Raw genomic sequence first — 15,240 nt, 5'->3', positions numbered from 1 at the left:
GCCCCTGTGGTGGCCCAGCTAGGTTCCTTCTCTCTACCATTGTGCACCATCCTCGGCCCACGGGCCAAAGAAGTCTAGGCAAGCCCATGCCCACCGCAGCAGGGCCCAGCGCCATGGCCCAGCCCCGGGCGGCCCAGAGGCCAGTGAGGGGGGGTTAATCCAGCAGGTTCTGTCTGTGCAGCGCCTGCCACCTGGGCCCCGTTAAGAGCCCGGCCTTGCTGCACCTGCAGCACTCCGAGAATGGCGATGACCGTGACCACAGCGAGCTCCAGCCAGCGCGGGCACTAGGAGGGGACGCTCTGCAGGACCGCCGTGCAACCAAGCTCCCGGGAACCGCCAGCCAGATACGGAGCGTCGTGCCTCAGGTTTCTCTTTTTGTTAGTTTTCTCCCGTGGGAAATACCTCGGTTCTTGGCCTCGCTTGAACAAGAATTCGCGCCCAACCCTGGTTTGTGATCCAAGCGGGTTTTTAATAAACGACGGAAGAAGTTTGAGGTTTTACAGTCGCAAAGGAGTACACGTTATTTCAGGGAAGCTGCGTGTAGGCCACGCTGGGGCTCACAGCTGAGCAAGGCAGCCTGGTGGGACTGCGCGTTCACACGTGGGGACCTGAGGCCAGAGAGACCACGCAAGGCTGAGCGGGCGCAGGAGCGGGGTCAAGGGGAGAAGGCAGAAGAGCCTGTCTCGCCCACTAAGGTATTTAAACTTCTGGCTGGGGAGACGTGGTCGAAGATATTGGTTGACCCCTTTGGCTGAATTAAGTCCACCTGGGCCTCGTTTAGGCCGCACAGGTGTACCGCCCACCTGGCTAGGGATAGGGGTGGGGCTGAATTGGAGCATGTTCACTTTAAAGTCTTTTTGGGTGGCTAAGGCTCGCCTGAATCTCTTCCAACCTCCTCTGTGGGGCCTTCAGTCATGGGGAGGGACAACCTCCTCTATCCCTTTTCTTTTTTTTTTGAGGAGAAAATATACTATTTATTTACAGTTCTTTCACGTTAGCCACAATTTCCCATACAAATGTAAAAACTAAAAAAATAAAAACCACCACTTGGGAACACGAGTGTCTTTAATTAATCCAATTGAGGGAGGGCCACGAGCCCTCTCGCGCTGTTTAGGAAACTATTGAGCCACACCAAAGGGGCGAAATGAAGGAAGAAGGCCTGAGAAACAGCTCCGGATGAGAAATGCCACACATACTGGCAGGGTGGGACGTCGCTGGCAATGAGGTTCTAGGTGCCATCCCCTGGGGACTCTGTTTGGTTTTCCAAGAGGATGACAGCTGCTTGCTACCACCCCCCACACCCCTCTGACTGCCACCCACCGAGAATCAAACGTAAGTCACAGGTCTCATGAGCTGTGGTGTGATGGTGACAGTTGGGGACACAGAAGGCCTGTCTCTGAGACAAGCCTCCTGACCAAGGGAGGCACAGGAGACCCGCTTTCCTTGGCACAGGCTACTCAGTCACAGCTTCTGCCCTAAGTGACCGTTAGAAACAAAAGCCGCCTCCAGTTTCCAGGAAAGGGCAGATGCAAAAATCATGCTGGGAGGGAGGCTGGTCAGGTCCTCTCACTCTTTCCTGCTCAAGAGGGGCAGGGGGCAGGGCAGATGCACAGAAAGGCCCAGGGAGGAGTGGGGCGAGAGGGGGACTCAGAAACACCGCCAGTTGAATGGCTGCCACCGGTCTGAAGAGTCGCTCCGTCTGCCTGGCTACACCGACTCCAGCAGACCCCTCACAGGAGAGCACCCCGAAGCAACCTGGAGTCGCTGTAGCTGCACGGTTGGTGACGTGATTTATGCTAGTGACCTAGATTGCTTTCACATGTTGATGCACATTATAAATGTAAAACTGTATCTGCTACAAAGAGGACATATATTTGAACATCTTTACTCATATACATAATAACAATTCACACATAATATCTTGGAGTGGATCATCAGCGGAGAAGGGTTTGGAGAGGTAATAAAAGGCCCTCCTCCCTGCCCTGCCCTGATCCTTCTCAGGAGGTGATGGGACACCTGGTCGTGGGGTGCTTCTCAGATGGTTTTGGTGGGGCTAGTCTGGACACAGACATTCAGACACCTATCGAAATGCTGACAGGCATGTATGTGCATATAGACACACATGTGTGAGTGTGAGCACACACACACACACACACAGACATCTGGTGAGAAACAAAGAAATAAAATCTCTAGCCCTTGGGTGTAGGCCTCTATCCAGAGTTATAAGCATCCTCCATCTGAGAGCAATGGTTCTTGAGAAACTGGCCCTCACTGGCTCAGTCTGGGCAGAAAGGGATTAGCTAGGAAATCAGCGGCAGAGGTCAGGGGCCAGGAGTCTTTACCATAAGGCGTTTTTGACCAGTGAGCGAATCAAACGATGTCACAGAGAGCAATGGTACTGGTTGGGGCTGAGGGGGGAGAGAGCCAGTCCTTGTAGAGACAATGCGGGTTGAAATCACGAGCCCCCCCTTCTTTTGTCCAGTTGCTTTTAGAGGGGCGGATGACCCTGTCCCTCCGTTTCTGTCCTCTCCCAGAGCTGGGCCCATCCTCGTGGCATGGGATACTGACAGTGGTCTGAGAGACACATCCAGAAGGTGAGACCCGGGTGGCTGGGGAGCTCTGTACACCAGGAGTGCTTCCTGGCCGGGGTCCACAGCTCGCCCAGTGGCCACAGTGATCGGATCTGTCATCAGAGATGGGGGCAGTCTGGGTCTGAGGCGGGGGGACAGCACCTATGGGCGATAGTGACTGGGGGCATCGGTGAACATATACTTGAGTCTGTATGCCTCTGCAAGCAGCAGCACGTTGCCCAGTGTATCATGGGTAGGTTCTGTAGCAGAATGAGGAGGCCCTGGAAGTCCTCCTCGTCCAAGATATCTTTCCTCCATTTGATCAAGAAGGCTGCACACACGTAGAGCCAGAAGTGGGAGAATCCTTCTGATTCAGACGGGTATGTGTCCCCCAGGCAGATGGTGCAGCGCAGGGGGAGCTCCCGCCCGAACAGGTTGCTCATCCAGGGAATGGCAAACTGCAGGTATTCCACCTTGTACTTCCTGAAGTGCCTGTGCACCATCAATTCGGCTGACAAGCTCTTCCAGGGCCTTGCCTTTCTTCTGGATCCCCGGCTGTGCAAAGGTGTAGTTGTCCTGGATTCCACTAACAACTTGCTCATGCACCAAAAGCTGTCGGCTTCAATGCTTCGCAGAATGTCCTGAGACAAGTTGGGCACATCAAAGTTCTCCACATCCTCTCCCACACAGTCTGAGAGGAAGATGACAAAAAAACAAACAAACAAACAAACAAACAAACAAACAAACAAACAAACGGAGTGACCAGGTCATTAATTCCCTGCACATACCCACTGGCAGGGTGCCGGATGGCCCAAATAACTAGAATTCTTTCAACGATCTCCTGTACAAGTGGCTGCTGGAACAGTGGAATGAAACGTCAATGTGAATCTGTGTGTAAATATCCTGGTGATGCTCCTCGTTTCGAGAGTCCTAACACTGCTCAACGAAGCCAAAGTATTCCTCCTGCTTCTGCGGCAGGGTCAGCTTCCTCCTCTTGGTTGTGTGCTGGGAGCTAGCCCGACAGCAGTCTCCGGGTAATAGGTCCAACCTCCCTGGGAACGCCTGGGCAGCTTCCCTTCCTCAGTTCATCTAGATCGGGGTTGTGGCTGGAGAGAAGCTGTCGGCATTTTCCCACGTGGGTTTTCTTCCGCACAGTCCTGGGGGAGCCCCAGAGGCATTCTGGTCCGAGATCCCGGCAACCAGCGGGATGATGGGCCCGCGAGGGAGTGACGGCTGTTTGTGAGGACGGTTCCTACGGCACATATCACTGGACTTTCTGGAGAGCTGGGCGTCGCTGCTGGACTTGATGACCTTGTAGTTGGCAGGGACATCGGCCGAGGTTGATTGGGACCGCTCGGGTTTCATCCTCATCTTGCTGTGCTTTTCCAGGACCCGGGCTGCAGTTGCCAGAGCAACCTTTGAGTTCAAAGTTTGGAAAGGAGGCGAGGACAAGTCCTCTTCTCGTCATCGCCAATGTCCCGAGCATTGCTGGTATTCCGGGCAAACTCATGAAAGCTGGAGGCCTTCTTGTTCTTCAGAGGAACCGTGTTGACTGACTCTTGACCCTTCTTTAAGGAAGTGTTTAGTGAGCCTAGGGTCCAAGGGAGGGTGCTATGTTCCATATACAGGTTGGATGCTCCTGGATGGCCATGTTCTTACCAGCCAGGTCCTACACAGCGTGGGCCGAAGTGAGGTGGGGCGCAGATCCCAGGAGAGAGCCAACCGGCTGGTTCTCTATCCCTATTCTGCTATCTAACATTTTGAAGCAAGAATCTCTAGTGCAGATTCCCAGGCTGGGGTAGCAATTTTAGATGATGAAGATAATAATGATATTAATCATAATAACAGGAAAAGAAGTTGAGAGAGAATTCTATATAAGGCAGAATAAAAAGCCACCAGCGCGCCTCATGGTGGAGATGAGCGCTCCTATCAGGTGATGACTCAGGCCATCTGTACCAATAATGGGAACAAGCAGGACAAAAGGAATTCAACAACTTTTGATTGCGATTTGGGTGAATGTTTGCTGAACAAATTAGTTTTCCATTGAACAATTCACACTCATGTTGTTTCATGACATTGACTGCAATCCCCATAACATAAGAGCACTCTTGCCATGTCTTCGCTGTGTTTCTATTCATCTTTGGCTCCTATCCCTTCCTGCCTTCTGCACTTTCTCCCTGGGTAAATGTTCCCCTTGTGATCTTGTATGGCTGGTGGTTGTAAGAAGTGTGTACCTCTCTGGTCTGATTACTTATTTTATACCGGGACACTGCCATTAAGCAAATTCTGACTCACGGTGTCCCTAGGAGGACAGAATAGAACTGCCCCATATAGTTTCCAAGTCTGTAACTCTCTACCGAAGCAGATTGCCACATCGTTCTCCTACAGAGCATTGATGGGGTTCAACTGCTGACCTTTTGGTTAGCAGATGGGTGCTTTATCACTGTGCCACTTGGGTTCCTTGTTCATCTTATAGGTCTTGTCTGTTAGTGGAAAGTTGAGTGAGGAGGGTCCATCTAATCCTGGGTATTCCACTATATCAGACCTGAAAGTCTGATCCGACCATTTTAATGATTTTGCATTATGTTCTATGTGTTTCTCTTGCTCTATCTAAACTCACTGCTATTGACTTGATGCTGACGCATAGTGACCCTATAGGGCAGGGTAGAACCACCTCTGTGGTTTTTTGAGACTGTAACTATTCATAGGAGGAGAATGCCTCATCTTTCTCCTGGTGGGCAGCTGGTGGTTTCAAACTGCTCACCTTGTGGTTCGCAGCCCAACCTATAACTACTTTGCCACCAGGGTTTCCTCTATGTCTAGGATCTCCTGCTGTGATCCCTTTCAGAGCAGTCAGGTTTGGGTATCATCTAGTTCTTCTGATCTCAGAAGCATGGAGGCTGGGGTTCAAATGAGCCACTGGTCTTTTAGACTAAGTGTCTCCATGTGTTTTGGATTTTCCTTTCTTTTTTTGAAACAGCTTTCCATCTCACAAAAGAATTCAATTCCGTTTCAGTTTTACTTTGCTTCCTCTGGTATCCACTCAGACCAATGTTTAGATTGGATGGGGAAGGAATCTGGAAGGTTTTCAAGGCTGGAACCCTTCTCTCTTTGAATTTGAACTTTAAAAATGAAAAAAAATTGTTTTTATTTTTACATATTTTCCTTTTTGTTTGTGAAATATAATACAAAGAATATATTCTATGTAGTTGTACAACCCATCTCTCCAAATCAAATAAGTAACAGGATCTCATTAAACCCCAAGTATATGTGGTTCTTTGTATGCATGTTTTTTTCTTTTTATATGCCCCCCCCCCCGCCCCCTATACTTTCCTGTCCCTTTCCTCCCCCACTGCCCTGGTTTCGTTGTCATAGCCTTATCCTTTGGTGTGAAAATCATTTTTCTTTTCATTTATAATAAGGGTGTCGTAAAATGTTTATCTTTATGAGATTGACTGATTTTGCTAAGCATAAATTTTGCCCATGCCTGAGGTGTTTGACAGACTAATCATTGTTTTTTTAAGGAAGCTTAATATTTCATTGTATGAATGTATGAAAATTTGTTTATCCATTCCTCTACAGTCAGAATAAAAAATTGTTTCTATATTTTTTGCTATTATAGAAATCGCTGCAATAAACGTAGGTGTGTATATGTCAGTTTATACTTTGTTCTTTATTTTATTGGGGATATCTACTAAGTAGAGAGATTGCAGAATCATAAGGTATTTGTATTTGTGTTTGTTTAGGAAATGCCATGCTGATTTTCATATTTTTTTAATAATTCTATAATCCCATGAGCAATTTGAGTGTTCCAATCTTTCCACATCTTCTCCAGCCTTTATTCTTTTCTTTTTAAATTTTTTGCTAAGTGTCAGTGTGAGTTGGTATCTCATTGTTGTTTTAATTATTCTTATTCATAGCTAATGAATGCAAACATTTCCTCATATGATGATTGTCCACTCGGTGTCATCTTTAGTAAATTGCCTATTCATGTCTTGTGCCTATTTTTTATTGGATTGTTTGTATTTTTCTTGGTAAGGCGTTATAGTTTTCTATAGATTTTAAATTTACCTATTTATCTGATATACCATGGCTAAATATTTTTTCCCAATTTGTGGGTTCTCTTTTTACTCTTTTGATGACGTTTTTTTAAAAAAAATCATTTTATTGGGGTCTCATACAGCTCTTATCACAATCCATACATACATCCATTGTATCAAACACACTTGTACATTCATTGCCATCATCACTTTCAAAACATTTTCTTTCGACTTGAGCCCTTGGTATTAGTTCCTCATTTTCACCCCTCCCTTCCTCCCCCACCCTCATTAACCCTTGATAATTTATAAATTATTATTATTTTTTCATGTCTTACATTAACTGATATCTCCCTTCACCCACTTTTCTGTTGTCCATACCCCCTGGGAGGGGGTTATATGTAGATCATTGTGACCAGTTCCCCCTTTCTCCCCCAACCTTCTCCTTACCCTCCTGGTATTGCTGTCAATATCAGTCCTGAGGGGTTTATCTGTCCTGGATTCCCTGTATTTCCAGCTGTTATCTGTACCCATGCACATGCTCTGGTCTAGCCAGATTTGTAAGGTAGAATTGGGTCACGATAGTTGCGGGGAGGAAGCATTAAAGAACTAGAGGAATGTTGTATGTTTCATCGGTGCTATACTGCACCCTGATTGGCTCATCTCTTCCTTGTGACCCTTCTGTAAGGGGATGTCCAATTGTCTACAGATGGGCCTTGGGTCTGTACTTGGCACTCACCCTCATTCACAATGATACACATTTCTTTTTGTTCTGGGTCTTTGAAGCTTGATACCTGATCCTATTGATGCCTCATGATCACACAAGCTGGTGAGCTTCTTCCATGTGGGCTTTGCTGCTTCTCAGCTAGATGGCTGCTTATTTATGTTCAAGCTTTTAAGACCCCAGACGCTATATCTTTTGATAGCCAGATACCATCAGCTTTCCTCACCACATTTGCTTATGCACCCACTTTTTCTTCAGCAATCCTATTGGGAAGGTGAGCATCATGGAATGCCAGTTTAATAGAATAGAGTGTTCTTGTGTTAAGGGAGTACTTGAGTAAAGACCCAATGTCCATCTGCTACCGTAATACTAAACTGATACATATATGTACATAGATCTATTTCCCCATAGTCATATATAAAAATATTTACATTGTCATATATAAATATATTTACATATGTACATGCCTATATTTAGACCTCTATAAATGTCCTTTTCTTCCTAGTTCTTTCCTCTAGTCCCTTTTACTTTCCTCTTGTTCCACTATCATGTTTAGCCTACATTTGTGTTTCACTAATTCCTCTCAGTTACATTGCCCTGGATCAAACCCTACCAGGCATCCTATATCCTCCTTGCCATAGATTTTAGATAACTTGTTGTTCCCTTGTCCCTGGGTTTGTTAACACCCACTTCCTTTCCCCTGCCTCCCCCTCTTCCATGTTCCCCCGGATTTGTTGTATTTTCTTCTAGATTGTTTATCCCACCTATCTTATCTAGATAGACATGCAGATACAATAATAAGCCAACAAAACAGAGCAAAACAAAACAAAACAAAACAAAAACAACAACAACAACAAAACCCAACAACAAAGGGAAAAAAAGAAAAAGAAGAGCCTATAAATATTTCCAGGTCTGTTTATTGAGCTTTAAGAGCATTTTCCAGTTGAATCTGCTGGGGTGCCATGTGCTAGCCCAAACTCTATTTTTAAGTATCCCCCTGGGACTTCATTGCTTTGCTCCTCTTGCTGCTCTGTTGCACGTGCTTAGTGTTTTTCCTCAGTGTGGTGGGGTTATATGGAGTACAGTTCCTGCCCTGTGCCTCCAGTATTGTCCCTTGAAGTGCATTGGGTCAGTGAGGGGTTGTGTCTCCTGTTGGGACTGGCCCTTTGATCCTGTCTGTGCATTGGCTGCTCTGATCAGGAATATCGTCCTCGGGGCTTGGTGGGCCACTCTCTCTCTCTCCCTTTTCCTTTGCTCCTGTGTGCTCTGATTAGATGTGCCCGTCTCCCTGAGCTGTAGTTTCAGTGCTGTTCTCTGAAGTGAATTCTTGGGAGAGTGGGGTGTCCACATGGTTAGGATTGGGGCTGGCCCCAAAGACTCTCTAATGGCTCCCCGCTTCTTGCTGGTATGTTGCATTTGGTGAAGTTGTTGGATGTACATAGACATCATATTTTTAGAACACCCCAGTCCTCTAATTTGTCTTCTATAGTGTGGGTATTTTTTATGGTGTTCGGTAGTGCCTTTTATTAGACCCCTTAAGTTTGTCCCTACTTTTTCATGGATGGTCTTTATGGTTCTAGGGTTTATATTTAGGTCTTTAATTCATCTTGAATTTGTTTTTGTACATTGTGTGAGGTACGGGTCTTGCATTCTTTTGCAGGTGGAGATCCAAATTTTCTGGGACCATTTATTGAAAAGACTCTCTTTCCCACAATGTGTTTTAGACTATTATTAAAGATCAAGTGTCTGTAGGTACTTGGTTGTATTTCAGTCATAACAAATTCATCTCCAATCATAACTCAAACAATGTCTTTGGCCAGTGGCAACAGTAAATCCTCAGCAATGGTGTGAGGTTTCATAGCTCTGGCGATTCTGAGCGCCACCAAATATGAAGCTTCAACAGCTGCTACGTTTTGTTTCTGGTACTTGCCACCAATGTCAGTCTGGCTTTCTTGAGTCCATCAGCTTTGCTTCTAAAATAGTTGGTATCCTTGCCCGCAAAGCTCGGATGTCTACTCTCAATAGGGTGTTTTAGTTTGTTTGGCTTCATCGATTTGGCTGATAGAACTTCACAACAAATAACACATTGCGGTTTATCAATTTTTGCAGTAATTATTGAGGTAAAACCATACTGTAAAAAATTGTTCACTATATTGTCTTTTCTTAATGTTCTTCTCTACATGATCCATTGTCATGAGCTGGTTTGCTAATGAAAATAATATATAACAATAGCTTTAATAATACAAAATATGATACATGGCATAGTTCAATCAATACAATTCACTAAAGTTTCCTATGATTTACCATTCTTTTTTTTTATATACAAGTTACTCTCATAAGGGGACAGTATTCACATAAACCACAACTGAATATAAAAAGACCAATCAGCATCCAGATTAAGATCCCATGGTACAAATGTATATAATTTTTGCTGTAGTTGATGATTTTACAGTACATGCTTTTATATTTACTTGGTAATTATAATTTATGAAGTGTCATTTTGTCTCTAATACTGCTGCTTTCCACACAGTAGCTGCTTTTAACAGAATAGCTGCTTTCAGCACAGCAGCTGCTCTCTACATGGTAGCTGCTCTCTACATATGTGTGACTGGTCCACATCAGTACATTACAGCACCAACCCTGTCACATTCACCTGTATTTGTACGGGGTATATGTGATGGGGTTGGCACAATGATGTCATCACACCGGGTACTCGTATGTGGGCATATATGCATGTGGGTGGACCCACCTGGAGACGGATAGAGGAGTGGTCTCTCGGTTCCTAAAACCATCGGAAACATGTGTTTTCCGATGGTCTTCAACAACCCCCATTGAAAGGGTCATTTGACCCCCAAAGGGGCTGTTGAGAACCGCTGGTCTAAGGGCTAATGATCTATGAGCATGATTTCATGTGTTTCTTGACCACTTGAATGTTATCTTTGGTGCAATGTCCATTCATGACCTCTGCTCATTTTTTTATCAGATTGCTTGCCTTTTAGTTGTTGATGTTTAAAAAATATTTTTTAGAGATATGTCACTTGTCCAATATGTCATTGTCAACCGCCCCCCCCCATCTGTGGGTTATCTTGTCACTGTTTTAGCCACACCTTCTTTATTGTTCTCTTATTCCTGATTCTCCTCCTTCCTCTGTTGCTCTAGGCAAATAGTGGCCAGTTGTGCATTGAAGGGCCATTTATTTGCAAGCTTTTGAGACCCTAGATACTATGCAATGAATTAGCAGGTACTTCTTCCAAGACAGATCTGTTTGTCTTCTTGGCAGTCCATTTGGCAAGTACTTTCAACATTCTTCACCAGCACCATAATTCAAATGTGCAAATTAAATGCGATAATCTTATCACAGATAGTGTTTTACTTCAAGGTAAATCTTGAAACATCATTTTGGACAATGAAGGCAATGCCATTCCTTTTGATTGTGCTCTTTCTGGCATAGTAAATAATATGATTTATGATTCTGAATGGCCAATCCCAGTCCATTTTAGCTCACTAAGGTCTAGGATATGGATCTTTATGCATGCCATTTCATTTTGAACAAACTTTTAATTTTCCTAGATTCATACTTTTCCATGCTCACTTATTAGACATTTGCAGCTGCTTCTTATCACCTTGAGTTGTCTTTCATCAGTAAAGGAAGACCTGAAGGCTCCAGTCCCACAGGCTTCTCTCCATTCGCATCCCCATGGTTGACTCTATTTTGAGAAAGCAGCTCCTGCTCAGTCACATTTTGAGTGTCTTCCCATCAGAGGGGCCCATCATTTGGCACTGTCTCAAACCATATTCTGCCTCCATTCATTAGGTCTTCTGTATCTGACAATGTGTCCATGCTATTCCACTGCTGCTGAGTTGATGATGACTCATAGAAAAACTACAGGGCAGAGTAGAACTGCTCTATAAGATTTCTAAGTTTGTAAATCTGAAGCAATGGTTCAATTCTGCTTGATGAGATTGAATGATGCAATGACATGACATTTGGGTTAATTCCCAAGGCTGTCAGATCCTGTTGTCTTGCATTGATTGAGTTCAATATCCCATCCAGGCCTGTTTTGCTAAGCTCCTGAGCTACTTTTGGTGCCCCACTCTGCTGTCTGTGGTCAGATTGCCAAAATTGCCCTTGGGAAGATTCAGCTGTCTGCTTCCTTGACCTTGGATCCAGCAGCCCTTGTGAGTTGAAGGACTTCCATCCAGTATATTAACTGTTCCATGGAAGTGAGTTGAATTGAGCCCTCTGTACTGATGTGTGGACTAATTAGCTGCTATATTCCTTCATGCTGTATCTCTCTCTCTCTCTCTCTCTCTCTCTCTGTCTACTTCTACCTCTACCTCTACATCTATCTCTATAATCATATGTGTCCTGGTTTTGTTTCTCTAGAGAACCCTGTCTAACACAGAACCCAATAATCATTGGTGAAACTATGCAGGAAATAAACCTCCGGTGAACTCCCTCTACCCACAATTGAGGTGTAGGAGGAAAGTGGTCACTAAGCAGGGTGCATTGATAAGTTGAGTATAGAAGGCCAAAGGCAGAAACCTGACTTGAACAGTTAAAACTTGTCAGCAAGTTCCCCCTCAGATACATGCTAGACCCGATCTGATTTCCAAAATCTTATGTATTTTGAGGTTGTATTGTTTTGTTTGGTTTTGGATTTTACATATTAGGGGGTATCTCAGCAGTGTTATGTCATTGGGGTTGAAGTTGCGGTATATGTTTTTTTGGGGGGCTCTGAAAATCAGGACTGATGAACCTATAGCGTCAGCAAGTGGAATAAGGATTTTGGAGGGAGAGGGACAGAAAGGGGGTACCAGGGTGAAGGGGCGATAACATCAAGGATTCCACATAGAAAAAAGCATGTTTGAAAACTGATTGTGGTAGCAAATGTACAATTCTGTTGGATGTGATTGCACTATGGAATGATTTAATCTAGGTATTAATCCAAATTATTAAGAAAGAAAAGAATAAAAGAAAGCCTCATCTTCTGAGGAGCAGCTGGTAGGTTTGGATAATTGACCTTGCAACTAACACTTAACCCGCCTTGCCACCAGAGCTCCTCAGGGAGCAAACTGTCAACTCAAAATGCAAATCACTTCTGGAACACAGGCCACTGTCCCTAGACATTGTAGAACTAGGGAATGAAGAATGATAGATGGGTTAGTTAAAATGCCACAGTATTCTCATATCCAAATTTAGCGGCTGCTTGCTATTTTTGGTGGTGTCCAGATGGCATCCATTTGAAGACATTCTCAGACCACTCTTTTCACATTTGATCTGTGGAAAACAGCGATCTTTGTTCTGTAGATGATGGACATGTTCTTCATTCCAGAGGTCAGCCCTCTTATTGAACCTTCTGCCAACAGAAGCTCCAGTTCCAATCACCATATCCCTAAGTCTCCAGGGGACACATGTCAGTCATTCTGAAGCCCTTTCAAGTTCTTTGAACTCTTCCAACCTTCAATCTCAAATTATTCACTGGCCTCTAGCCACTTGAAGAACAATTTTATTGACATATAATTCACACATCGTACAACTCAATAGTTCAGTCACATTAAGAAGAGGTGAAACCATCACCACTATCAGTTTCAGAACACTTTTGTCATTCTTGCATCCATTGTTATTAGCTCCCCATTTCCCCTAACCTTCCCTGACTTCCCCTCCATTGAATCATTGTTCCAATTACTGTCTATAGATTTACAGACAGTAAATCCTGGATTTCATATACAGAAAACCTTTTAAAACAAATAACAATAAACAAGAATAACAAAATAAAACAGATACAAAATAAATTTTATGCATGGACAGTCGTCCCCTCCCCGCAGAAGAATTCGCTTCAGAGGACAGCACTGAAGCTACAGCTCAGGGAGAGGGACATGTCTGATCAGAGCACACAGGAGCTAATGAAGGGAGAGGAAGAGAGAGTGGAACACATCCTGGCCCACCAAACCCTGAGGATGATATTTCCACTCAGAACAGCCAAAGCACAGAGAAGACCATAGGACCAGCTCCACTATGAGACATGATGCCCCTCACTGACCCATAGTTTTACAGGGGGGACAACATTGGAGACACTGTGCGGGTATTGTGCCGATCTGACCCCACCACACTGTGGTGAAACACTAAGGGTGTGTAATAGAACAGCAAGGGAAACAGAGTAATGAAGTCCCCAGGGAATACCAAACATAGACTTTGGGGCCAGGGCGTGGCACCCTATCAGACTCTACTGGAAAAACTTCTAAAGGTCAACAAACAGACCTAGACCTATTTACAGGCTTTTCTTTTGTTTGCCTTTTTTTTGGGGGGGGTTGTTGTTTTGTCTTCTTTTGATCATGTTTTGTGCATATTATTATCTCTGCAGATATATCTAGATAAGATAGACTAGATAAACAATGTGGAGGAGAATACAATGGGACTGACAGTTCCCAGGGGACATGGGAGAGGAGGAGGCAGGGGAAAGGAAGTGGGTGTTAACAACAAGCCCAGGGACAAAGGAAAAACAAGTGATCTAAAATTGATGGGGAGGAGAATGTAGGATGCCTGGAAGGGCTTGATCAAGGGCAATGTAACAGAGGAATTAATGAAACCCAATTGTAGACTGGACATGATAGTGTTCAGTCTATATGATAGTGGGACAAGAGGAAAGTAAAAGGAAATAGAGGAAATAACTAGGAGGCAAAGGGCATTTATAGAGGTCTAAATACATATATGTACATATGTAAATATATTTATATATGATGATGGGGTAATAGATCTATGTGCATCTAATTATTGGTTTAGTATTAAGGTAGCAGATGGGCATTGGGCCTTTACTCAAGTACTCCCTCAATGTAAGAGCACTTTATTCTATTAAACTGGCATTCTATGATGCTCACCTTCCTGACACGATCACTGAAGACAATGCAGGTGCATAAGCAAATGTGAAGAAAGCTGATGGTGCCCAGCTATCAAAAGATATAGTGCCTGGTGTCTTAAAGACTCAAGGATAAACAAGTGGCCATCTAGCTGAGGAGCAACAAAGTCCACATGGAAGAAGCACACCAGCCTGTGCGATCATGAGGTATCAATGGGATCTGTTATCAGGCATCAAAGAACAAAAAATGATATCATTGTGAATGAGGGGGAGTGCAGAGTGGAGTCACAAACCACATCTGTAGGCAACTGGACATCCTCTTACAGAAGGGTCACAGGGAGGAGATGAACCAGTCAGGGTGCAGTATAGCACCGATAAAACATACAACTTTACTCTAATTCTTTAATGTTTCCCCCCCCCCACTATCATGATCTCAATTCTACCTTACAAATCCGACTAAACCAGAGGATGTACATTAGTACACATAAGAGCTGGAAGCACAGGGAATCCAGGACAGATGAAACCCTTAGGACCAATAATGAGAGTTGTGATACCAGGAGGGGAAGGGGAAAGTGGAGGAGAAAGGGGAAACCGATCACAATGATGTACATATAAGCCGCTCTCTGGGGGACGGACAACAGAGAAGTGGGTGAAAGGAAACATTGGACAGTGTAAGACATGAAAAACAATAATTTATAAATTACCAAGGTTCGTGAGGAAGGGAAGGTGGGGGAGGGAGGGAGAAGATGAGCTGATACCAAGGGCTCAAGTAGAAAGAAAATGTTTTGCGAATGATGAGGGCAACAAATGTACAAATGTGCTTGACACAATGGATGGATGTATGAGTTGTGATAAGAGTTGTATGAGCCCCCAATAAAATGATTAAAAACAAAAAGGAGCTGTCAGAGCCCGCAGTAAAATGATAAAAAACACCTCAGTTGAAAAACAGAAAGGAGAAAGGGGGAACTGATTGCAATGATCAATGGATAACCCCTCCCCCCACACCCTGCTCAGGGGAATGAACAACAGAAACATGGCTAAAGGGAGACAAC

General features: G+C 44.4%; 1 pseudogene; it reads right to left on the bottom strand.

Moving 5' to 3' along the window:
* Window positions 1-2,732: 2,732 nt before the first annotated feature.
* LOC142433192 (TBC1 domain family member 22B pseudogene) overlaps window positions 2,733-15,240 on the bottom strand; it is a 28,266-nt pseudogene continuing 15,758 nt past the window's right edge.

The sequence above is a fragment of the Tenrec ecaudatus genome, chromosome X (assembly GCF_050624435.1).
Source record: "Tenrec ecaudatus isolate mTenEca1 chromosome X, mTenEca1.hap1, whole genome shotgun sequence".
NCBI lineage: Eukaryota > Metazoa > Chordata > Mammalia > Afrosoricida > Tenrecidae > Tenrec > Tenrec ecaudatus.
The sequence above is the reverse complement of the archived record's forward strand: the minus strand, read 5'-3'. Positions and strand labels throughout refer to the sequence as shown.